Raw genomic sequence first — 24,188 nt, 5'->3', positions numbered from 1 at the left:
ACTCAGATTTTACAAAGCATTATAAATACTGCAAAAGATGAAAGCTCTTAGTCTTAGCAAATTATAATAAATGGTTATGCATCCCTTTCAGTATATTACTATAATTAGAAACATAATAGTATGACAAAAACTATGATTATACTACCACAGATCCTCCTCACTAGGGTAGATCACCAGGCCGAGAACTGGTTTCACAGCATCTAAGAAAAGCAGCCTCAAAGAGACCTCTGGGAGAGATCATCTGCTCCACGTCTGTGCCTGGAGGCACAAACAAGTGTGTGTTGATCCTTTCTGACAGATATTTGTCCAACCTGTTCTTGAACCCCGCGGTGACAGCTATTTCACTGTATCCCTACACAAGCTTTTTACTATGGTCAAAACCACCCCTCTTTTGGGAATAAGAAAAGCAATGCACAGATATTAAAAATAAAATAAACTGTAAAATTTCAGTGCGCTGTGTCACATATTCCAGCAAGGAGAAAAGGGTGAAACAGGAAGAAATCATGTTACTGCAGTCTACAGCTCATTTATGCCTATTTTAAAGCTTTTGTGGTTTAGATTCATATCCTACCAGGAGCCTCTACAACTGAAAAACACCTGCATTAATAAAGTATGAAGTAAGAAACAGTAATTTCATAGAATTGTGATTCATTCTATAAGGTCAGTGAACACCCAAGGCAGCTGAGCTTCTTTTGAAAGCATGTCTCCTCTCAGAAAATACAGTCCTGGGATACAAGCATGTGAGCAGAGGTCATGGATTTGAGAAAGAGCCTTCATAAAGTGTAAAAAGAGCCAAGGTGAGTCTAACTTCCACCCAGGTCCTCAAGGAAACCATTCTTTGATGAGGCAGGAGATGGATTAGGAAAACTGTGAAGAGCAGTGCTAAGGAATTGGGGCAGAGAGAGACCACTCAAAAAGCAGAACAGACTCAAAACAGGGATTGGAATTAGGAAGAACAATTTGGCAATTGGAAACAACCAAAATGTTCAGAGAGGGGCTGGCAACCCTGCTCATACAGAAAAAGATGGAGAAAAAGCCAAGAAAACATCCAAAACACAGAGGACAAGAAGCACATATGGAGGGCCAGGTAAACCATGTGTTTTTTGAAAGAGCTTGATAAATGATGTCCTAGATAGAGTAAGATTATTTAAAAGACTTCTGTGAGTTCCTCGATAGGCACTCAGGAAATAAAATGAAGTCTGGGATCACTGAATTATTTAGATGCAGCCTCCAAGATATCATCCTTCCAGGACTTAATTCAAAAAATTATCATCTGATTTGTCTCTTTGAAACCACCCATGGAGAAACCATGCTATATTTTCTGGGCAAAATCTGTAAATATAATCTCTTATATTGTGCATGTAAGTGTATCAGACATACATTTAAGCAATTAACAGTTGCATTTAAAATGAAATTTTCTTATTTACAAAATTCCACATAATTCATATACAGAAGCACTAAGATGGTGAGGGGAGAAGCAACTGACACTTAGCCTGCTCATCCAATTCCAAAATCTTAATCTTATTGTGACTTTCCAAATCAGCAGATTGTTTAATAAAACTTAGGATAGTTCTGCCAGTGTAACCAATTGCTTAATTACTACAGCAGTGTCTAACTCTTAGAAAGATCGGGTTTTATCTATCAGAATGTTTTCACACAAAAGTCTCACTTCAGCTAAGTCCAACTGTCAGCCTGGATAAAACATATTGTGGTCAATGTCCTGTCAAACTACCACTGAGCAACATGTAACTCTCCAAAGCAGTACAACACACCAGAAGAAAAACAAACCAGAAAGTTATGTAAAATTCTGACAAACTTAAAAGCATTCTTAACTTCAGAGATTTCATTATTGTCATCATTGTTTTACCATTACCACTTGCAGGTAAATGGCATGGTCTGTATGATGCTGGTTTATTTTTGTCTGCTGTTACCTGGAGATTCTGGTCACACAAGGGAAGGAAAATTGAGACCAATTATCTGTGAGCATAACTACATTGATATGTCAGCAGCAAACGTGTTTCTGTTTAGATTTTTTAAAAAGCCACACCATTTGCTTTTATTAAAACATGCATTTTTTAACTTGAAGAGTAGCAAAGAGTGACAGGACCCAGTCCTAAATCTAAAAAAGTACATTACAGAGGTTTGGCAATTTTGTCAACTCCAATAAATTTTTAATTGCATTTGTGCATCACATAGAGAAAGCCAGTATGAAGTTAATCATTATAAATCTTGAAAAGACCTTGCACAATTAATTTTTATTGTGATACACAAATTTATACCACAGTTAAACCTCTCTGTTTAGAAAAGGCCACATAAAAAGGAAAGCTGTTTATAACCATTGCCAATGATATGCTCTAACTATTCCCCTCCATGCTTCAATTAATTATGCAGAATTGGAAAAAAAAAAAAAAAAAGATACTAGAAAATGCACCATTCCCTCTCACTGGAAAATTATGCCCTAAAGCCCTGTGAATGAGAAAGGAATATGTTTGAGAAAGAGAAAAGTCCCCTGGATCTGGGGTTGGTGGAGGAACAGATTATGCAAAGTGGCTCAATCTGGGAAGTGCTCAGATTAATTTTCAGTAATGGAACCAGCCAAGACATTGCTCCAAGATCTCTCCAGGGTGCACCAGTCCTAGGTTAAGCTGCAGTGGCTGAATCAGCCAGGGTTAAATGATAGCTGGGCCAGCTAAAATTGCTCCCCTTTCTTCAACAGCAGTCTCTATTACTACACTTGTGAGGTAACAATCCTGGCACATATTACAGTACCATCACTCTCTAAAAGTACTATTTTTCCTTCTGGGGTACCCTAACAAAAAATTTGAAGCACCACAAAGTTGGTTCTACAGAATACACAGTCCAGAAATGCAGATATTTCCCTTACCCTTCTGATATTTCCCTTTCCCTTCTGAAATCATTGTTTCTCAGCAGCAACAATGAATGACACAACATGAGCAGGACCAAAACATAGTTCCATGACACAACTGCCTCAAGGGATGTGGGGGACATTGGGGTAAAGGAAAATTTAAACAGGAATGTTTTCATATTTCTTTGATGCAAGAGAAAATGAGAAGACTATGGAAGCTCTCTGGAGGGGGCAGAACTTCCAATATGCTTCCCACAAATGTGCACAAGAACTGCAATGAAAGATAATTGCAAAAATAACACTTGGGCTTTTTGCCTTAAATAAAACGATTTCCACAAACACAAACCCACAGAACTGCAAAGAAAGGTGTTTATTAGAGCTTGGTGCTGCAATCGTTACAGTCCAGTGCCATATCCCATCATCTGAAGCGAGGCTTCTTTTCTGGAGGTGAAGAATCTATCCTCTTTGTATGAGCATGTGTTGCAGTTTGGGCCCAATATGACAACAAAGGAACAGCCCCATGGTTGCTCACTGAACTCTCCCTGCCACACACACACTCTCATTCTGGCATGAGGAGGACACAGGTTAAGACAAAGGACAAGGAGGGTTCTTCACCGATTAAGGTCCCGGGCAAAAAAGACTCAACTTGGGGGAAAAATAATAATTTAATTTCACACTAATCACACACACACAGGACACAGACAACACACAGAGCAGGGCTTGCTATGTTACCCCACCCCTCCCTTCTTCCTGGGCCCAAATCACTTTGTTCCCGGTTTCTCTCCCTCCTTCCCCCCAGCGGCACAGGGGGACAGGGGATGGGGTTTAGAGTCAGTTCACAGGATGGTGGTTCCTGCCGCTCCTTCCTCCTCAGGAACAAGGATTCCTTACAGTCCTTCCCTGCTTCCCCACGGGGTCCCTCCCATGGGAGAGAGTCCTCCACCAACCTCTCCTTCATGAGTCCTTCCCACGAGGTCCAGAGCTGCTCCAGCCTGGGCTTCCCACAGAGTCATGGGCTGTTTCAGGAACAGCCACCTCTACTCCGGTGTTATAGCTGTTCTTTTGTATGTTAATCGCTGAGGTGCATCTATTGTCACTCTAATGGCTCCTTGGCTGGGTTTGGAGCAGGGGGAGCTTCTCAGCTTCTTACAGGAGCCACTCCTGGGGCCCTTCCCCCACTACCAAAAAACCCACCAAACTAACCAGAACAGCATGGCACTATCAGCTGAGTTTATCTGCAGCTTGAGGTCCCTAAGAATCCAGTAAATCCTGTTCAGAGGTAAAGAGAGTTTACAGTTGAGTGTCTCAAAGATTCCCCAAAGTAAACAAGATCACTCTATGCAGCTATGTAAGAAAGAAAGGGGAAGTGGTTGAATTTCAGGTTTTGAACTACGCCTTTGGAAAACAGGTTATTCACAACAGTAATGCATTTTAGACATCCAATTTTGTTACTTGCTTAAAAGTCACAGGAATTGCTCCCAGGATGAGTCAAAAACTGTAGAGGTGTACAACTGAAAATACAAAGAAAACCTCCCAACTAATTTTTTAATTTTTTTATATATGTATTTTTTTTAGAGCACATGCCCACCAGGACATCCAGACATAGAAACTGATTTGAATGTGTAAGTTTACTGCTTGTTCACAAACAAATTCCATTCATTATTCACCTCTAAAACAAATGCCTGTATCTTCATCTGCTGAAATGCCATTCAAACCATATACCAGCTCTACTTGTATCCAAGAATTTCTAAAGGGAAAGGACAGAGAAGAAATTAGGCTGAGTGTTCAGAAAGTGGGGAGGAAGAGGGTTTTCTTAAGAAGAGAGGCTTCTGGCTTCTAAGATTCCATCATTTAGCATGACTAAGTTTAGCAAATATCCAGTTATTTCCTACAAAACACATTTTGAAACCTCTGGATTGAGGAAAATAGGGCATGAAGAAATCCAAGTTACATGACAACAAACTGGTTTGATCCCCACATTGCAGACAAACGGACTGAGGTAAAAAGGTAACATTTATATCTTGCTTTAAATAGGTTATCAAGTTTGTAAACTAAGCCATTTCAAATGTCAGGAAGTAACCATTTTCCTTCCGTTATGGAAGCATAAATCCACTGGAGAAAACCATAATGAATACAAAATTACAAGATATATCATCTTGCAAATGCACAGGACTCTTCATTAGAGGTAGAGGGCCAGATTTAGCATTTCTTAACTGTCAACCACACAAAGTCAAGATTTAAATAACTTTAATACATCCTTTAAATTAAATAGGAAATTACAGGCAAAACAGGAAAAATACTTTAAAAGAACTATTTTTGCATTCAGTAGCCTCTAACTGTGGATCATGAAAGCTAACATCTCCAATATTTAAAATGATTGACACAACCTGGTTTAAAAGACTGAACTGGAGCTGCTGGAAGCAGAGGACTGAAACAGCTGGACTGAGGAAGGTGGGCTGTGGCAGTCTGGTCTGGGCTTAAGAGTATTCCCCCCATTCCACACACCTCTCCCCATGTCCTTCATTGCCCCCCAGAGCACAGTACTGGGACAAGGTGCTCCAGATGCAACATTTCCTGCTGAATGCTGCTGCCAATACCATTTGGCTGGAACATTTTCCAAATCACAAACTTATTACTTGTTTCACTGCTGCCAGTGTCAGAGTTGGCACTTCCCATCACTTTCCCCACAAAATGCCCAGATATGCCTTTGAAGACTCTAACTGCCACTCTTTAAGCCCCTGGCAAGAAAGTAACTGTTTCTACTCAGGAAGAAGAGTGAAGCAGGTTTTAGGAGCACTGGGAATGTAGTTGCTCTTTCAAGAAAGGAGACAGGTGCAAGTAAATTTCTTGAATTTTTATTCCTCTTCATATGAAAATCTCATCGTATTACTACTTAATTTGGTGTTCCAGCCCACTCCCTATGTACCAACTCACAAACCCCTATCTGCAAGTAAAGACTCACCCCATGACTTGGAAAGGAAGCTTTTAAGTAACCTTTTAAAATATTCTTTAAAAAAAAGAACATTTTTTCATTACATACTCAGACTTGGAACAGAGTGGAAGAAAACATACCTCACTGGGTCTGGATATTTGTCTTTTTAATCTAGAATTATTGCTGTGAGCAAGGATTGCAAGTGGCTTCAGACAAAATAATCCTCTCTTACTAGGGAAAAGTAAAAAACCTCAAAGAAATTAAAGACAAATACTCAAATAAAAACACTCAAACTCCAGCTCCTTCACCTTTGCCTTGCTCTTCATAATCCTTCCAGCTACAAAGGAAATCTGACTCAAGCAATACAACTGTGGAATACCACAAAGTAACATGGCATCTCTCCACCACCATATACTCCTGTTAAAGCATGTTCCAGCACCATACATATACTTTGGGGTCTTTCTTTTTGTGGAAGCCAAGCACCAGTACGTTTTGGCACAAATTTCCTGTTTTCCTGGGACAGCACTACCAATGTCTTCTTTCCTCCTAAAAATTGAAGCTTTTTAAATGAATGATATGTTCCTTGTCAGGACAAACCACCTGGCAACACCTGTAATGAAAGGTCTACAGTCCAGTGGTAGAAGTGATAGATGGTTCAAAGCCCTTTACAGGCCCAACTATCAACAATAAAATTTTATATAAGCATAGAAAATCTTATCAAGCCAGTTAGTTTGTCTGACAGATGCTGTCACAAGAACACTTACTGAAACCTATTCACTGATGAAGCAGGTAAGATCATTAATACAGTCTTCCTTAAGTACAACTATTTTCTATCATGCATATCTCTTCCACATTAATTATAATGAAAGACAAACGTTTATAAAAGGACTCAGTCTGTGAAAGCTATTTTGTCATAAAGGTCATGCTTTCAAATACTTAAAAGACTTCAGCTCCTTATGAGCCCATGAGTAGCACAAAAATTCAAACCCACTTCAGAACACTTATTTGCATTGTCAAAACTTGCACAAAGGCTTGCTTTTTGTCTCCAACAGATAAGCTTGTCACCCCACTCTAAAGAAGAGGAAAAGGTGAAGGAGATCTTGATTCCCACCCCTGCTTTGCTGCTTGGTGATGGCTTGAGGGGCTGCATTCTGGCTCTGCCAGGTGCTGCAAAAAGCTCTTTCTTCCACATGACCAGTGTACTCTCTTTCAGTTTTTAAGCTAGCATGTATTTTCCATGAATAGTATTTGCAGATAAAGATGCTCAAAAAGATGGCTAAGCATTTAGCTACAAATTGTTGAATAAGATACTTTTAAAATGCTTCCCTTTCAGCAATCTCTGAGCGTCCTCCTGGTGCCTTGCTGGCCACTGCTATGAAAATAAACACTGCATTTGAAACTACAGCAATTGTAGATGTATCAAAGGGTGCTCGAGTTTACCTAGATCAGGTACCAACAGTATAAAACTGACAATAATACAGGCTTTAGCTTGTCCTTTTTTTAAGTCTGCAGGGATCTCATGCACTTAGGAAGGCAACAAGCCCACAATGAGGTCTATGCTATCAAAATTTCTCTTCTACAAGAATCTGGGCAACCTGTTTTGAAATAAATGCTATCATCACACCTGCAAACCTCTATTCCAGGAGAAAATGTCACTTAAGCCAAATTCTGAAATCCAGACTAAAGCAAACCAGTTCAGACAAGAACTGCACCCCCCATTTTCATCAATAGCCTCATGCTCTGTTTTTAACTTCATCTTTTGAGGATGCTGTCTCTCCAATATCCACATGTCACAGCTGAATCTTCACAAATGTGACCTCCTGCAGAGAAGAGGCTTACACCTGTTCACAAAATCTAGGGTTTTGAATTTTACTTTGGTTTAAATGGCAATCAATGCTTCTCAGAAACTCTTTTCTTCACACTTTTAGCAAGAAATGCTGCTCAATGAACAATCAGCATGTCAGACCTCCCTTCAAGTATGAGTGCAAAGGTACAGTTGTTAGAGCACTTACAACTCAATGATGATAGCTTTCCCTAAAAACACTATTTAGCTTTTGTGCAAAGAGCAGTCCTCAGCTCAAAATGTTACCCAAAATCCATTCTCAATTTCCTAATTCTCTCCAAGTGATATATAGGGCCATATGTCCAATAAACTTACATGGATGCATAACTGCGTATTACATCAATCCTTCAATTTGGACTTATCCTGCATGTCTACATCCACTTCTTGTCAATTTATTTTTTCACTTGTGTTCTCTGCATAGTTTAAAGCCTAACAGAGTGGAAAATAATAGCACTGATATCTTTCTGTCCTTCACATAACTATGATAACACTTCTGGCTGTGAAAACCTACAACTAACACTGTCATTACATCGCTGAACTAGTCTTAAAATAGCTACAGCACTTGCAGCAACTACAGCTTTGGAGAAGGAAACTGAAAAATCTTTCACTGGCCTGAACAGCAGCAACAAAAGTACCCCAGCAACTGCTTATGGCAGTGATACATCATGCAGTGCCACTATTAATCAGTAGGTGTAACAGGTATTTCAGTTTGGAAGGAAAATGGTTTCTAAAAGGTTAATAACTGCATAAAAACAAAGACAATTAAAATAATTCTGAACAAAGAGGAAGCTTCTTCATATGTCACTCTCCACGTTGTCACCAAATTGTATCTATCCCTTGATCCACCTATGAGCAGTGCAATCATACCGTCCCATGTCCTAGCCAGCAATTTCCATAGAAATACTTCGAGTGTTCCCACTGCAGGTGCCTACGGAACTTTATGCTTACTTTACTTTTTCTATCTTCATTAACCACAGATACTGTAAAAAAGATTAACTAAAAAAAAAAAAAAAAAAAATCACTGAAATTTATTTTCCTTTACACTGCAAAACCACTGAGAAATTGGCAGCCAGCAGGAATTAGTGCCATACTCCACTTCCTTTGCACACAACACAGGCTCCATTTATGCTAAGAAGGCCTGGGGCAATATGAAACTGTCTGAGGCTCAGAACTAGTATTTCCATATCAACAGCAACAAATATATTGTCTGCTCTGAATGAAGCAAAAATCCTTTGGGATTTTGATTCAGTGTTTGATTCAGCCTTCCTTCCTTTTAGTTCATCTCCTTAAGACCAGCAGCAAATAACAAAATAAAGATGTCACCAAAATTACAGAGAACCACAGTACTGAGACTGTACTTTCTTCTACAATCTATGATACAGCAGGCAGATAAAGAGCCCACTGAGGACAGAAGACTCAGTGACTCGGACTGCAACACTTCATTTTTCTCTTCATTGTTTTTGGCTCCATGAGAGATCATCTATTGCTTTATCAATCTCACTGGGATAAAAGACAAAAAAAAATCATCAGAATTCCCTCTAAAGCACCTGGAAACATCAAGGAAGGGAAAAGTCTTATGGAGGAGTAGAAGGACAGAGGCTCTTGCACCTGTTCTTTTTCATTACTCATGGCATAATCTCCCATTGCTTATACAAGGTAATAAGGAAAAGCAAATAATAAACACATGGATATCTTCTCTATCTTCAGGTCTTCCCTCTTCAGAATACAGGTGTCCAATGACAGGTCCAGAAGGTGGATCTGACCCAGGAAGTCCCTTGAAGATAATAAGCTGCATGTTGAGCAGATAAGTATTATACTTAGCTTAGATATGTCTGAAATGATTGTCAGGGAAAGACAGTTATCTTTTACACAAGTGGCTCAAACAACTCCTCCTGTCCAACTCCAAATACGAATTTCACTGGTGATTAGACATCGGTCAATTGAAAAAGGAATCACTCTGGCAGGTTGAAAAGTAGATTGTTTCAAACAGCATTAATCTCAAGTACCATTGATCTCTAGAGGAATATTCAATTAGTGTCTGGAAGTTCTGCATGCGGTACTACTCAGCAGTTATTGTTGCACACATCAGGAGAGACCCATGATGAAATAGGACAGCAAATAACAACATAAAAACAGGAAAAAAGACAAACAAAGCAAAAAACAGGAATAGAACTGTAGGAAGATATTTTGGCTGTTTCCCTAAAGGAAATGCAATTTTATCATCCGGTCAAAAAATGTGCTCATAAAAAAAAAAAAAAAAGAAAAGAAAAGAAAAAGAAAAACATATGGGAACTCAGCTTGCTGATATAACAGTAAGAAACATCAGAAGATGTGGTTTACTGAAGGGTCAGATGGGGAGAATATTATTCATACAGCACAAATACCAGTTTCCTGCCAGTTATACCAGATCTCACCATCTTTTCTATTCTCTTCTGCTCCCATATACACAGAACTTCAGTTAAGCGACTAAAAATGTGCTGGGGACAATGAAAAGAGCATTTAGCACAGCCTGAAAGGAGGAGTTTCACCACCTGGATCCAGAGCCTCTGTTCCAGCCCTGAAGGAGTTACCCAAGGCCACTCTCCTGCAGTGCTGGGCAGACCCAGACTCCAACAAAGTCAGCTGGACTTTCAGCACCATTGTCAAAAAACCAAACCAAACAAGCAAAAACCCTAGGCCTTTCACAGCTGTTTCCCTCCCCATGACTTTGTACTGAATTTTTTACTACCCTTTTTCCAGAAGAGTGAATTTAAGTTATTTGACATCTCAGTGGTAATGCAGCTTCAATACTCCAGCTACAAAAAGTGATAACAAAAAACAAAAACAAAAAAGTTTAATCACTTAACATTCACATCTTTGAACTGTTGCATGAAGTGCTAAACAAAAGTTTAATATTGTTAAAAATTTCTTGGGTTTGTTTATCCTGTCAGCACCCCTTTGCACCAAAGCACTGACAAAGCTTGCAGCCACGGCTCATGACATTAACAGGAATGACATAATGCAGTTTGCAGCAGAATATTAACAGTGAAGGAACTTTCAGTTCTACTTTATACAATTACCCCAGCAACAACAGCAAGCATATTGAAATCACATCATTAATCAGAAAATTCATGTTTGGGACAGCAAAACACTAAAATTATTAGCAGATCCCCAATATTTCTTATGTAACTGGACTTAAGACTGCTATCTACAGTCTATAAATCAGTTTCTCCACAAACCTCTAAAGCCATAGGTGCCAAATACAAACATTTTTCTCATAATTCCATGTTTGTTATTTTCACGTTATTATTGGACTTCTTATTCTTAGCTACATCGTTGCTAAAATAAGTTGCCATTTTTTTTCCTACAAAATTTGCCAAACCCAATGCTGGAATGCATTTGTATTATCCTCTTACTAGAAGAACTCCTTTAACATTCCCACTGACCTAATTGCAGTTTTTGGCCTGAAAAGATGACACGTTTGTGTAAATCTGTTAAAGCTGTTGAAGCAGGGATACTAGAAATGAAGTACCCTTGTGGCCCCTTTCATCAAGCTCCAAGCTGAATCCTCTTAGGAATGTGATGGCATTTCTTCTCACTGCTTTTTTTCTAAAATCCTATTCTAAGCTGCTTTAAAAAAAAAAAAAAAGAAAAGAAGAAAAAAAAGAAAGTCCAAAATCTGACTAAAATAGCCCAGAAACTTAAGTAAAGACAGCTGGAAAGATGAAAGAGTGATAATGTTAGATGCAAACCAAGCGACATGTTCCAACAACTGGCAGGGACTAAATTCTATCCCAGAAATGTAGGTTATTTCATCTGTCATTAAAGAATAGAGTGTCAGTGGGGAAATCTCTGGAACCACAGTACAATTAGATTGTTACAGGTCTCTACTTGGAAAGCGTTATTGCTACTTAGAGAAAAACAGAATTTTCATATTTATACACCATAATGTGGTACCTGTTACAGCAAATCTTCTTCCTCAAAGCAGGAGAAGACAAAAAAAAGTAAATTACAGGACAAAACTGATTGTTCAGAGACAGTGTAAGGCTTTCGCAGGCACCATATGTCATCATACACAGCAATATTACATGAAAAAGGCATTGTGTCCTGTATGAGACTGAAAACAGTTTGCAGAGCCTGCAAACTAAAGTAACTCCTGCATTTGCCCCTTCTGCAGATGAAGCTCGCTCTGGGCAAAGACCCATTTTATGGCAGAGAGGATGCCTTTGACTTGTGTCCTTTAATCTGCTGAAATCCTTGGATGTGCCCACAATCCCACGCAGAGTCACGGTTCAGGGACACGTACATAACCATGTCTGAGTCTGCTGTGTTCCAAACATATTTCTGGATATAACACAGACTTCATTTTCTAAGCTTCTGTCACCATAGTGGCTTCCTTACCTGCACAGATCTTCCCATCGTACACCTCACACACCCAGTCATGGCACTCGCAGAGAGGACCGTAGTATTTGCCCGACTCAGTCACTTGGCAAACGCAGACTCCACACTCGCACCTGCCTCTGTCACTGCACAACTTCCCCCCCGGGACGCGGCACCTGAGCTCTGACTCAGTCCGGGACAGCTGGCACGAAGGACTACTCAAGCTGCTCCTGCAGAGGATGACAGACAGAACGAGCTGTGATCAAAGCCAAGGGCTGCAGTGTAGAGCCCATGAGAGCTTGTCTTCATGGGAGACCAACGTCTTGCGCTTTAGTTATGGTTGTAAATTATTACTTTCCTCAAATCACTCAATTTTTTTCTCTTTCATCAGAAATCTCACTGCTACCTGTGCGAATGTTTATGTTATATTTTACTTTGTTAACTGCAATAGGCTCATCTTATTTTTCATTATGCATATCTGATGTGTATACATATACATATATAGTTTATCTATCATGAAACATTTTGATCTGAATTATTCCAAAAGGTTTTAAAAACAAGTATACATCCAAATATCTAAGTAGCATTACAGAAATGTATTATACCATAAAGCAAACCTATGGTTGATTCTAATAAAATACATTTGCCAAAGTAATCCTTCCAGTTGTCAAATATATAGGTTCCATGCTTTTATTGGAAAAGGAAGCCAACATAATCATTGCTTTCCATGCAATTATGTGGTTGTGGTTTTAGTAAAGTCAGCAGAATCCGGATGCTGGATTTGAAGATTTGCAGCTCTGCCATGCAATTGTACCATGCAATGGAGAACACAGAGCTCAGGACCTTCAAGACAAACACAGGTACAATCACAGGTTGCCTCATCAGGTGCTGGACTGTAGGAAAACAGAACAAAGGACTGGCCAACCCTTAAAGAGGTGTTCACAAAGCTAGGGAATACTGAGGATTTGGGTTACGAGTACCTGCACTTCCCAGACACTAAATTTTGCAGGCTCTGGAGGAAAGAAGTTGCTGGCTCTAAGATCAGGCAGGTGCTAGACCTGGTGGAGGGTAAGAGCAAAGGGCAGCATGCCTCACTGTGCCACTACACCAAAGAGCAGGAACATACAGGTGGTTCTGTGCCTGTCCCACTTAGGCAGCAGAATTTAGAGATTTGTGTTTGAAGTCATCACTATCCAGTTCTTTCCCCTTTACTACTTTAGAGGTCTGCACCTTGGGTATGAAATACATAATTGTGAATAACCCTTGCAGTTTGCCTAACACCTATTCAGGTTCCCAGAGACCCCAAGCACTTCCTTCTGTGTCACTTTTAAGCAGACAGAAGATGAGCTCGCAAACCGCTCCACCACTGCCTCCACAACCCCAGCCTCCACCCTCCTGACATCTCATATATCAGCCACAATCCCCCAGGGAGGCTTCAGAGCCACACTTACCACAGGGACGTGGGGCCAGCCGGCGGTGCGAGGTGACCGGTGGGCAGCGAGGTGACCAGCAGCAGCACCACCAGCCCCGGCAGCCCCTGCGTGTACATGGCGTGAGCTGCTCTACCACACACCTGGAGTACTCCTGCAGATAAACGGCTGGTCAGACAGCCGGACAGACCTGCCAGGCGTGTGGAGAGCTGTGAGCTGGACAAGCCCAGCTCCAGGGCTGCTCCCCCCGTGCTGCAGTGGCTCTGATTAGCTGCCTGGGAGCGGGATTTGGGCAGCGCTCTGGGAGGGAGGCTGGTGCCAAACCCCAAAGTTTACAGTCTAGGCAGGGAAGTAATTAGAAACAGTTGTGCAGCCAGATGGTTTATTTTGATGTTTTAAAAGTGGCCTGTTCACAAATGTGGATGAACTGTCTCATGCTCAAAGTGCAGGCACCATAAATATTTGAAGTATGTGTATCTTCCTGTCCTTTGATAGATGGCTGCTCGAGATAATCTATGTGAGGTGTTGAGGGAAACATGCACTGCTGAGGACACAGGACCAGTGCTCCCCAGCTACAGCATCCCTGCCTGGCTGCTGGAGCACCTCCCTTCCTCCCCAGGGCCCTCCCCTCCTCTCCCCAGGGTTACCTGCTTGCACCATTGCATTGTGCAGCACAGAAGGCTGCAAACCTACACCAGCTTGAGTAACTGCAAATGAAAAGTTATTATTAGTTAGCCATTTCCTAATGCCTCATTAAAGCACACAGTACAATACTTCCTCAGACCAGTGAGAGATTCTGGAAGTGTTTTAAAAATAAGCTGAAATGAGGCATAGTCTCTCTAAATCATTAAAACTTGGCAGGAATGGCCATCTGCATTTCTTTATGCTATGGAAAAGTTGCAACAGTTTTTGACCCCCCTGGTTGTCCTGGGTAACTGCTGATTGCCCAATAGCTCCCTGGCATGGAAAGCACTTGGGGAAACAATCTTCTACCACAAAAGATGTAGGTTGGATATAGGTGTCCTAGTCTACACATACACATCTTTATCAGCGATCTTAATGTAAGTTTGCAGATGACACCAAGTTGGGAGGGAGTGTTGATCTGCCTGATGGTAGGGAGGCTCTACAGAGAGACTTGGACAGACCAGATCAATGGGCTGAGGTCAGTTGTATGAAGGTCAACGAGACCAAGTGCCGGGTCCTGCACTTGAACCACAACAGCTGCGTGCAACAATACAGGCTTGGGAAGAGTAGCTGGAAAGCTGTCTGACAGAAAGGGACCTGAGGGTTCTGATTGATAGGCAGCTGAACATGAGCCAACAGTGTGCCAAGGTGGCCAAGAAGGTCAATGGCATCCTGGCCTATATTAGAAATAGTGTGTGGCAAGCAGGACCAGGGAGGTGATCATCCCTCTGTACTCGGCAGTGGTGAGGCCCCACCTCAAATATTGCATCCAGTTTTGGGCACTTCAATACAAGAAGGACATTGAATGCTGCAGTGTGTCCAAAGAAAGGCAATGAAGCTGGTGAAGGGCCTTGAGGAGTCTTATGGGGAGCGGCTGAAGGAGCTGGGGCTATTTCTTTTGAAGAGAAGGAGGCTAAGGGGAGACCTCATCACACTCTACAACTACATGCAAGGATGTTGTAAAGAGGCAGGCACTGGTCTCTTCACACAAGTAACTGGTGATAGAGCAAGAGGAAATGGCCTCAAACTGTACCAGGGGAGGTTTAGACTAGACATTAGGAAGAACTTTTTCACTGAAAGGGTTGTCAGACCTTGGAACATGCTGACCAGGGAGGTGGTTGAGTCACCATCCCTGGATGTGTTTAAAAGTCATCTAGAGTCGACGCTTGGGAATACGGCTTAGTGCTGGACTTGGTAGAGTAGGATTTATGGTTGGACTTAATGATCTTGAAGGTCTTTTCCAACCTAAGTGATTCTGTGATTCTATGATTCTGCACGTCTTTAAAACAGGCAGCTAACAGAGGATTCACTAGATCCAGAGCCTATATTGGAGATTAAAGCCCTCAGTAGCTTTCTCAAAACTAGTAACTCTTGCTTTAATTTAAATTTGGTAAAAACTCCTTTGACTCAGATGCTGCCTTTCCCAAAAGTGTAATTAAGTGTCTTATGTTTTACATAGTGAACTCAAGGGTACAATTCCCAGGATTCCTCCTGGCTAGTTTTGCTAGTGATTTTCCTGAAAAAAAAAAAAAAAACAAACAAAACATCAAACGTTCAACTTTGCTCTGCTGGTTTTGTAGATGCCAAAAGAACCTTTACATTCCAGTTTTGAGCTGTAAATCCTGTTTTCAATTAAGTAACCATTCAATTGAAATACAAACTTTAACTGAATGACAAGAGATTGGACAACATCTGATTGAGCATATTTGTAAAGAGACAAACTTTTTTTCTGAAGATACACAGGTTAAAACCAAACATTATTTCAATATTAAAACATAAAACTCTTGCCTATTTTAATAGGTTATTTTGAAGTTGTGAAGTGTAAAATTTTGCTCTCTATGTGTAGTGCAAATAATTCTGCCCCTCCAAAAATGAAAAAGGAATATTAGAGGGGAAAAAAAATCTCAAAACACTGTATACAGCTATTGCACACTGTATGCTAAATTTTAAAGTTTTGCTGCTCTTTATAGTATATTTTATATTGCAAATATGTCACAGAATATTCTCGTGCATTAAGAGTGAGTTGCTGGGTTCAGTCATGCAAATACTTACAGTTGTGAAATCTCATGCATTTGATTTTGATGGATCTAGTTAAAAGGTAAGTAATGCCGGCAGGCTTTTATTTTTGACAGTCCTTGAATTTTGAAATGCATGCTTAATACAGCACTACGTGTTCTATCTGTGTGATAGTTTTCCAAATGTATTTGCAGTGTTACAATAATATCAAAAATATAAATTTTAACACCCTAGATTCAAAAATGGAGCACTTTTAACAATCCGATTGTCAGAAATCGTACTGCTAGAAGTCTGGGATTAGAGAAGAATAATATAAAGCTTTGAATTTTAAACAATAGCAATTCTCTTTTGGCACTAAATTTGTCTTTAATCCACACACTAAAATGTTGCTATCTGTTCATCTTCTTCCTTTTTTTCCTGTGCAGACTGGTGGTGATAGCTGTTCACAAGAGCTCTAAGCAGCTTACAAACCATAACTTTAAATGTACGAAGAGACGACATCCATTGTGATATGTTGACCTTATCGCTTTCTTAATTATCATTTATTTAAGCAATACATGTCTTGGCTGCAGACATTTTAAACTTGGAGAAGGTGCAGTTACATAGTCCAAGGGTGGAGCATATAAAATGTGCACCCAGAGCTTAAGTTTAATAACTACTGTAATGTGTACGTGCCTCTAATACTATATATATATATCTCAGTGGTCCCTTACTGGATTCAAACCTTTGCTCAGATTTATTATTTAATCATTCAAGCCTACATGTACATACAACCCACGTACATGTGTATATGCACACTAGATGAGTATATATTTAAGACCTAAGTGGCTCCCAAACAGCCTGTAAATTCAGTTTAAAAGGAGCCTCTTTCTAAATGAGAACCTGACATGCTGTCTTGAGGACTGACCACTTCCTTTCAGCCATTCCTGTACTTAACCTTAAGGAGCTTTGTTCTCTACTTGATGACATACGCCTACACAAAGTAGAGTTCTTAAGAAATGCTACTTTTCCTACATATTGGATTTTCAGAGTAAGGCTACAGACCTGTAGGTGCTTGGTAGATGGATAAGGAGCTGGAACATACTATTAATACTGAACAGCCTTTCGAAAAGTGTAGAATAATATTAAGACATTAAACAACAAACAAACCAACCAACAATGTAAGAGAAAGCTTTAAGAGTGGTCTAACACTAGAAAAAACTGCTCAGAGGTTATGGAATCTCCACCCTTGGAGATCTTTAAAAACCATCTGGACAGAGTTCTGGGAAACTGGCTCTAAGCAACCCTTCTCTGAGCAGATGGGTTGGACTAGACGATCTCCGGAGATCCCTTCCAACCTCAAATATTCCATAATTCTATGATTCTGGAGACATATTTTACTACTGAACAAGATTTGATTTGATGTGGAGAGGCAGACAGACTCTGCTTACTCCTTTATTACAGACTCTTAGTGGCCAACATAATTTCACCGCTTTAAGAAAGCTATTAGTTTTTCAAAGCACATCTCATGCTATTTTTAAGGATTTATTTCATTTTAAAAAATGGTGAGAGTTGGAAGCTTCCAGTGATTTTCACCACTTCTGTCAAGGATATTCAATAACTAAATAAGATCCTGCAAAGATCTACGACAAAACACTTCAGCACCCATGAACTGAAGTACTTGATGGAGTTGACTAAAATCTGTCTAGGTTAAACAGTTTGGAAATGCATGCAATCATTGAGAGTCATTGCTGAGTCGATGGCAGCCTTGGAAGGGAACAAGGGAAGAGCTCTGCAGAACAGAAAACCTTGTGTTCGTTTTGCTGATGTGACATGGAATCTGGGACAGTTGGTGGTGTCACAGAGGGAAGAGAAATAGCTTTTGAAGTTACAGGATCAAGGTTAGAACAAGATAAAAGCTGAGCTGGCCAGAATGTAGCTGACCTGAACAGTAGTGAACAAGCTACCCAAACAGCTCATAGGCCAACATCAATCAAGACGTTACTGTGTTATCTGCTAGTGTAAAACCTTAGCTTACTCCTTCAGGTCCCAGTTGAAACTTTAAATAGCATGTAGGTCTGCTGTTTGCTTAATGTTTACTTGTTAATTCCCCTGAACAGCAATAATACTCTCTACTTTTACAGAGGCCTTAACGCAGAATGAGATTTTTAAGTACTAACTTGCAAGACAGCTTAGAATGCCAGCAGTAATAGTATGTTATAAAAAATATACTACTGCTTTCTTAATTGTTTAGCATTTATTTCAGAAAGTGAGTCAAGGTCTGGTAGAATCCAAGCTAACAGTGCTGTTGAAGAGACCAAGAAAGAAAATAAACGAGCATGTCATGTTCCAAGATAAATTCTCACTCCATGGCCCAGCTGTGCCTTATTTCTCAAAGGGACAACATTCCTTGTTGCTCAGAATCTTGAAAAATCTAACGTAACAGTAACTACAATAATTTTTTATTACTTTTTTTGTATTTTTAACTAGTTATCTTAATGAGTTACAATAAAGAGAATTCTCATCCTTTTGACCAAAGAATTACTTCTAGGGATAGTAACATAAAAAACAGATACTGCTGACTTCTTAGAGGGAAAACTGCAATAATTCAGGTTTAGTGCCCAAACTGAACATATGCGCTCCAGCTTCTCCAGGCAACAACAGCCACTCTAATCAGGTTTCAATGCTTTGTCTTGCAGTGGGTCCTGCTGATTGTTATTAAACCAAAAGTGAAGGAGAAACAGAAATTAAGAAAAAGAAGGGACAGAGGGAACACCACTAATACCCCTCTTTCAAACACTTGGTACTTGTCAACTGCAAACCAGAAGGGGAGCAAGTTGTGGACTTAGGACTCTCCTTAAGGTTTGAAATTTTGAGAATGTCCTTTTTTCTGTTTCACCAATGTTGATACCAGTCACAGACACTCAAGAATGGCAGTTTTGCAATCCACCCCCATCGAAATTAGTCCTGAACACTAACTGATCTTCTCTTGCAGTCATTAGTCTGATGTTACTCAGCAGTCATTTCTATTATGGATATGCACTTCAGAGTGAGACCACATCTCAGCCAGAGACACACAGAGCAGATGGATGGAAGAAAGCTGGGCTGCTGGGCACCTTTGAATCACATGGAGCCCTAGCAAGACCAAGGTGCTGCTCAGCATGTGCAGAGCAGGACTTCAAACTAAGGGAAAAATTTGTGGTAAGCATCCTTAAGATGACAAAGTACTCTGGATGCCCTGGGGCTAGACAGCAACAAAGGAATAGAGCAGGTTTTGGCTTGTATCCTGTGTCCAAAAGATTAAATCTGCCTTTGGGTCTGAAGATTTATTCCAAATTTCTAAATGACATTTGTGACCTTTTTTAAAAGCTCAAGCATCATTTCAAAATGAATATTTCATTCTTTTACTCATTATGGAATGTCTGAAATCTGATCAAGCAGTGAATTCTGTCCTAACTGGTAAGTCAAAGTCCAACAGTGGCATTTTCAATAAGCTCAGCTCCTTGGGATGTTTTTAAAATTTGTTTACATTACTCTTCAACTCCTTAACAGATACTTGTGGAAAGTAGAGACAAGACAGCTACAAATAAAGCTCAAATACTTTCAGAAATAAAAGCTCCTAATTTCAGTATTTCTAATGTGGCTTTAACTCTTTCCAACTACAGTAAGGTAACTAAAACACAATTTCCTTCCGCTTTCTGGGGTATTTTGCCTAGAGTTTTGTTTTTCAAATCCTATACAACATCTTTAATGCCATCATATCAACAACTGCACTTGCAGGATTATATCTTCAATTTTGCTAATTTTACAAGCCATGCACTCACATTATTTCGTATCAACTAGTATCATTTGAAGACAAATTTACAGAAATTCACTTTTATTGCCCAATTGGAACACGGCGACTTCATTTATAGAAACCAGTTTCCCAGTGTGCACGTATTATATTTACAACAGGTGATGCTATTGTATGGATTTGTTTTACTGTGGAACTCAAGACTGAGCTTTTACTCGGCTCTGCAGTAATCTGAAAATTAACCAGACCACCCAGCTGATGCTACAGAAGTGAAACACTCTGCAGTGGCAAAGAAATGCCCAAGGACTGAAAAAAGCTTTCAGATGCACAAAAAGGGTTTCTCACCGAAAGAAGGCAACTCCCCGAGCACTTGGAAGGCCTTTCACGAGAACACAAAAACAAAACCCGACCAACCAAAAAGCAGCCCCAACCACCCCTAAACCCTGAAGCGCAAACCTGAGGAACAGGAGAGCGGGGGACGCCCGGGGGGCTCCTCCTCTCTCCCCTCGCCACCTGCAGGCCCGGCAGGGCTCCAGCTGACGGGACCCCCGGCCGCCCTGGGCTCAGCCCCTGGCTCCCGCCCCGCGAAGCCGTATTTCCTCCTAACCGGAGGGATTTAGCAGCCGGGGGCTGGTGGCTGTTTGGTTTACCCTTAGCGTGTGCGTGTGTGTGGGGAGGGGGGGTCGGAGCCCTCTCCCCTCCCGCCGCCGGGCCGCAGGCCGCCCCGCCCGGCCTCCCCCGCCCCGGCCCCGCCGTTGCCGAGAGACCGAGGGCGGCCGCCGCCTCCGGGCGGGCCCCGCCGCCCCGATCCATCGCGGGGAGGACGGCGTACGAGGCAGGCACACACACACACACACACACACACACCCCCCACACCCACCCCGTAACGCCGCACACCCTCGCGGGGGCCGGGAGCGGCCCCTCCCGATCGCGCCATGAAGGGAGATGCTGGCGGTAGGTCGGGGGCGCCGGGCGCGGCTCTCGCTGCGCGGCGCTCGGCTCGGTCCGCGGTGGGCCCTGGCTCCTCCCCGCCCCCCTTCCTCGGCCCCTCGGTCGCCAGCGGCTGCCGGGGGCTCCGGCGGGGCTGCCGGCGGCTCCCAGGGAGGGGAGGGGCGCGGCGGGAGGCCTGGCCGGCTCCGCGGGGGACGGGGACAGGTGCGGCCGCGCCCTCCTCATCGCCCGCCCTGAGCGTCCTTCCCCCGCGGTGGGAGGGGGCTTCTCCGGGCCGGCCTCAGGCCCTGCTGGCCCTGGGCCTCCCCGAGGCGGGCGGGGGCAGGCCGGCAGGGAGCGGGAGGCTGGTTGCCGGCCTGCCCCCGCTGCCCCGGGCCCCCTCCACACCCCCCTCCACACCCCCCTCCACACCCCCCTGCACACCCCCCTCCACACCCCCCTCCACATCCCCCTCCACACCCCCCTCCACATCCCCCTGCACACCCCCCTTCACATCCCCCTTCCACACCCCTCTCCGCATCCATCTCCGCATCCCCCTGAAAAAGTGCCTCATTCGTTCCTGAGGCAGAGCGGGGCCGTGGGGCCAACAGGCCTCCTCATTTGTCACAGGCCGGGGGTGCACCGATTTGGTGGGGGGGTTGAGGATGGGGCCGAGGTGGGGCAGGGGGGTGCCAGGGGGACGTTGTGCCTGGGTGGCCGGGGCTGGTGGCTGGAGAAAGTGGTGAACGTAGGCCTGAAGTCAGTCTCTGGAACGTGCAGTTTCAGGGGTCTCGACAGGGAGTGGAGAGAAAGGTGCCTAAAATTTTTTTGTTGCTCCCATCTCTTTATTTTAGCACTCCTTGTAACATGTTTCTAGGAGGGATGGAGGTTTCTGGTGGCCTTTGCATGCAGACGTAGCTTTCAGGTCAGCTGTGATTTTGTCACGTTACCCATTGTTGCATTCTGAGTCATTCATAAAAGAAAATATTAACAGTCAGAAATTACTAACTAAATGCTGTTTGTGTCTTTTGGTTTTTGTCTTGAGCATCTTTGATTTCTTGTTTTCATTTCATTGTCCCTTGCTCTTTTCCTTCCACAGTGGCCACATCCCACCTGCCTTCTAAGTGACCAACAGAGAATAGATATTAACAATGAACTAAGGTTTGCTGCATAAATCATAAAGTAACGAAATTTTAATGGAGGCAGAAAAAATTTACATTCCTTTGAGTTAGTTTCTCTGGCTTCTAGAAGACTCCCAGCTGTCTCCGAGTTCATGCATATACCTTTGGGAACTTTTAGGAACAGTTTGGGGAATTTTTGTTTAACTGTTTGATCTCAGTACTGTATTTTAAAATAGAATTTTAAAGCCATAACAATCAGCATGTCATTTATGCTTTAGAAATGTAGGCCTACAGACTTCTTGTTTACTGCATCTATTATATTTTAATCTTAAATTTGATCCATCAGAGTTCATTCCTATTTAAGCCTGGAAATACAACTTTATCCTTTCTGACTTATTTCCAGCTTCTGGACATGACTGGTACCACGAATACTATGTAGACCTAGGTGGCATTCATCCAAACCCAGGTTGTGAGTCACAGGGTTTTCAGGTCTTAAACCTTCACCACAGGAGATAAGCAGTATTAAGCTGTGTTTTAGCAGTAATGGGCTACTGTACCAAGCTCTGGAAGAAGTGGGGAGTCTTGGATTTTTGTGCATAAGAATGCATTCTTAAGTCATGGGTATTTCATGATGAGATAGAACTGTTAGTGGCTTCTGGGGATTGGGGTTTCCTCCTCATCCTCCTAGGTATTTAGAAATTCAGGCAGTTGTAATCAAGATTTTTGATGTGTTTATAAGTAAAATAGAGGTGCTGCATTCTCAGGTTATTTTTACTGTGTTACTAATAGAATACTTACTTGGTTGGAAAATTATTTGGATATCCTGTAGATTTGGAGCATGAAATCTTTTTGGAGGTAAAGAGTAAAGTCAGTCTAATATGGGCATTATGGGTTGAATCATATTTTATTTCCCGTTCTGTTCTTCCTTTCTTCACCTCCTTTTGAAGTTTCCTGCGTTGGTTAACTACTGATAAATGCCCTGCTTTGGGAGATACCACTCATAGACTATGGTTGCAGATTGTCTCAGTTCTTCTAGATAATTTCTTTTTCCTTTTCATGTCTTTCATTTCTGTGATATTTTCATCTTTAACCTCTTTTTTTCCCCCACCATGAAGACACTCAAGCAGTGGAACAAGATGCTCAATTAAATTGTACAGTCTCCATTGCTGGAGGTTTTAATGACCAGACTGGAGTAACCAGAGTAAGCTACAATGGCCTGGTCTGACGCCAGAGTTAACCCCAGAGATTGGACTACAGATGTCCTGAGATGCTTTCATCCTGAGTTAGCTTATGAATCTATGATCTCAGGTTTCCATTTCCCAAAATAAAGCCTTCATGTTTGGCCTTTTCTTCCTGGAGCATTACAGTCCATCATTGTGTTTATGAAAAAATGGCAGTACAGTACCAAAGGTTATGGCTGCAACTTCCAGGAACTGCTCTGCAGCAATAAGAATGTATATCACAAGTAATTTTGTTTGTTCTAAAGGAAAGAGAGTAAAAAGGAAGAGTCCAAGTTTTATTTTCTGTATTTCAAGTGTAAAATATATGGGTGTCAACTGTTCTGCTGGTGAATCCTTAAGTGATGGAAAGAGAATTTGGAAAGGAATGAAATAATTATTTTAACACAAATTGTAACAATGCAAAAGGAATATATATACTGTTTATTTTTAATGTATTTCAATTAAAATTCTTACAAGTTATATGTACAAGGTTCTAGGCACACTCACATGTAATTAGTGGTACAACAAAATCCCAGCAACATTAAAATAATCACTTAAGCAGGAAAACTGCCAGCCATCTGCCTACAGAGAAACTCCTTTCCACCCTGCATCATTCTGCCCTTTCTTTAAAACTGTGAAAAAATAGATCTGCAGTATTCATAGGAGGCTGCTGAATGTGGGGTATTTTAGAGACAGGAATGGTTGCTCCCTGAATCTTCTCAAAGAATGATCTTCTGCTACCTGCCCTCTTGTTTTGACACGGGGCTAGAACACAATTTTCACCTCGAGATTAATAAACTACAAAAGCAAATCCCAGAACACTGCTCTCTTATTTTTTCCTGCATAATTCTTACTAAGCACATTGCTGCACCTCTGTCAGCTATGGACTCTTGAAGATTTTCCTATAGACTACATTGCAGTAGACTAATCCTCGGGCAGCAAGTGTTGGGTAAGGTGGCATTATATCAACCATTCTGACAGAGTAATGTCAAAGGGTAGATTTAGATTGTAGGAC

General features: G+C 41.7%; 1 protein-coding gene across 2 annotated transcripts in view; it reads left to right on the top strand.

Annotated features, from left to right (window-relative positions):
- Positions 1–20,706: 20,706 nt before the first annotated feature.
- NALCN (sodium leak channel, non-selective) overlaps positions 20,707–24,188 on the top strand; it is a 227,754-nt gene continuing 224,272 nt past the window's right edge. For both annotated transcript variants that reach the window (XM_051630433.1, XM_051630425.1), the window contains exon 1: positions 20,707–20,856. The gene's annotated coding sequence lies outside the window, so the exon portion shown is untranslated. The remainder of the gene's footprint in view (positions 20,857–24,188) is intronic.

This window comes from Apus apus, chromosome 1 (genome assembly GCF_020740795.1).
Source record: "Apus apus isolate bApuApu2 chromosome 1, bApuApu2.pri.cur, whole genome shotgun sequence".
Taxonomy (NCBI): Eukaryota; Metazoa; Chordata; class Aves; order Apodiformes; family Apodidae; genus Apus; species Apus apus.
The sequence above is the reverse complement of the archived record's forward strand: the minus strand, read 5'-3'. Positions and strand labels throughout refer to the sequence as shown.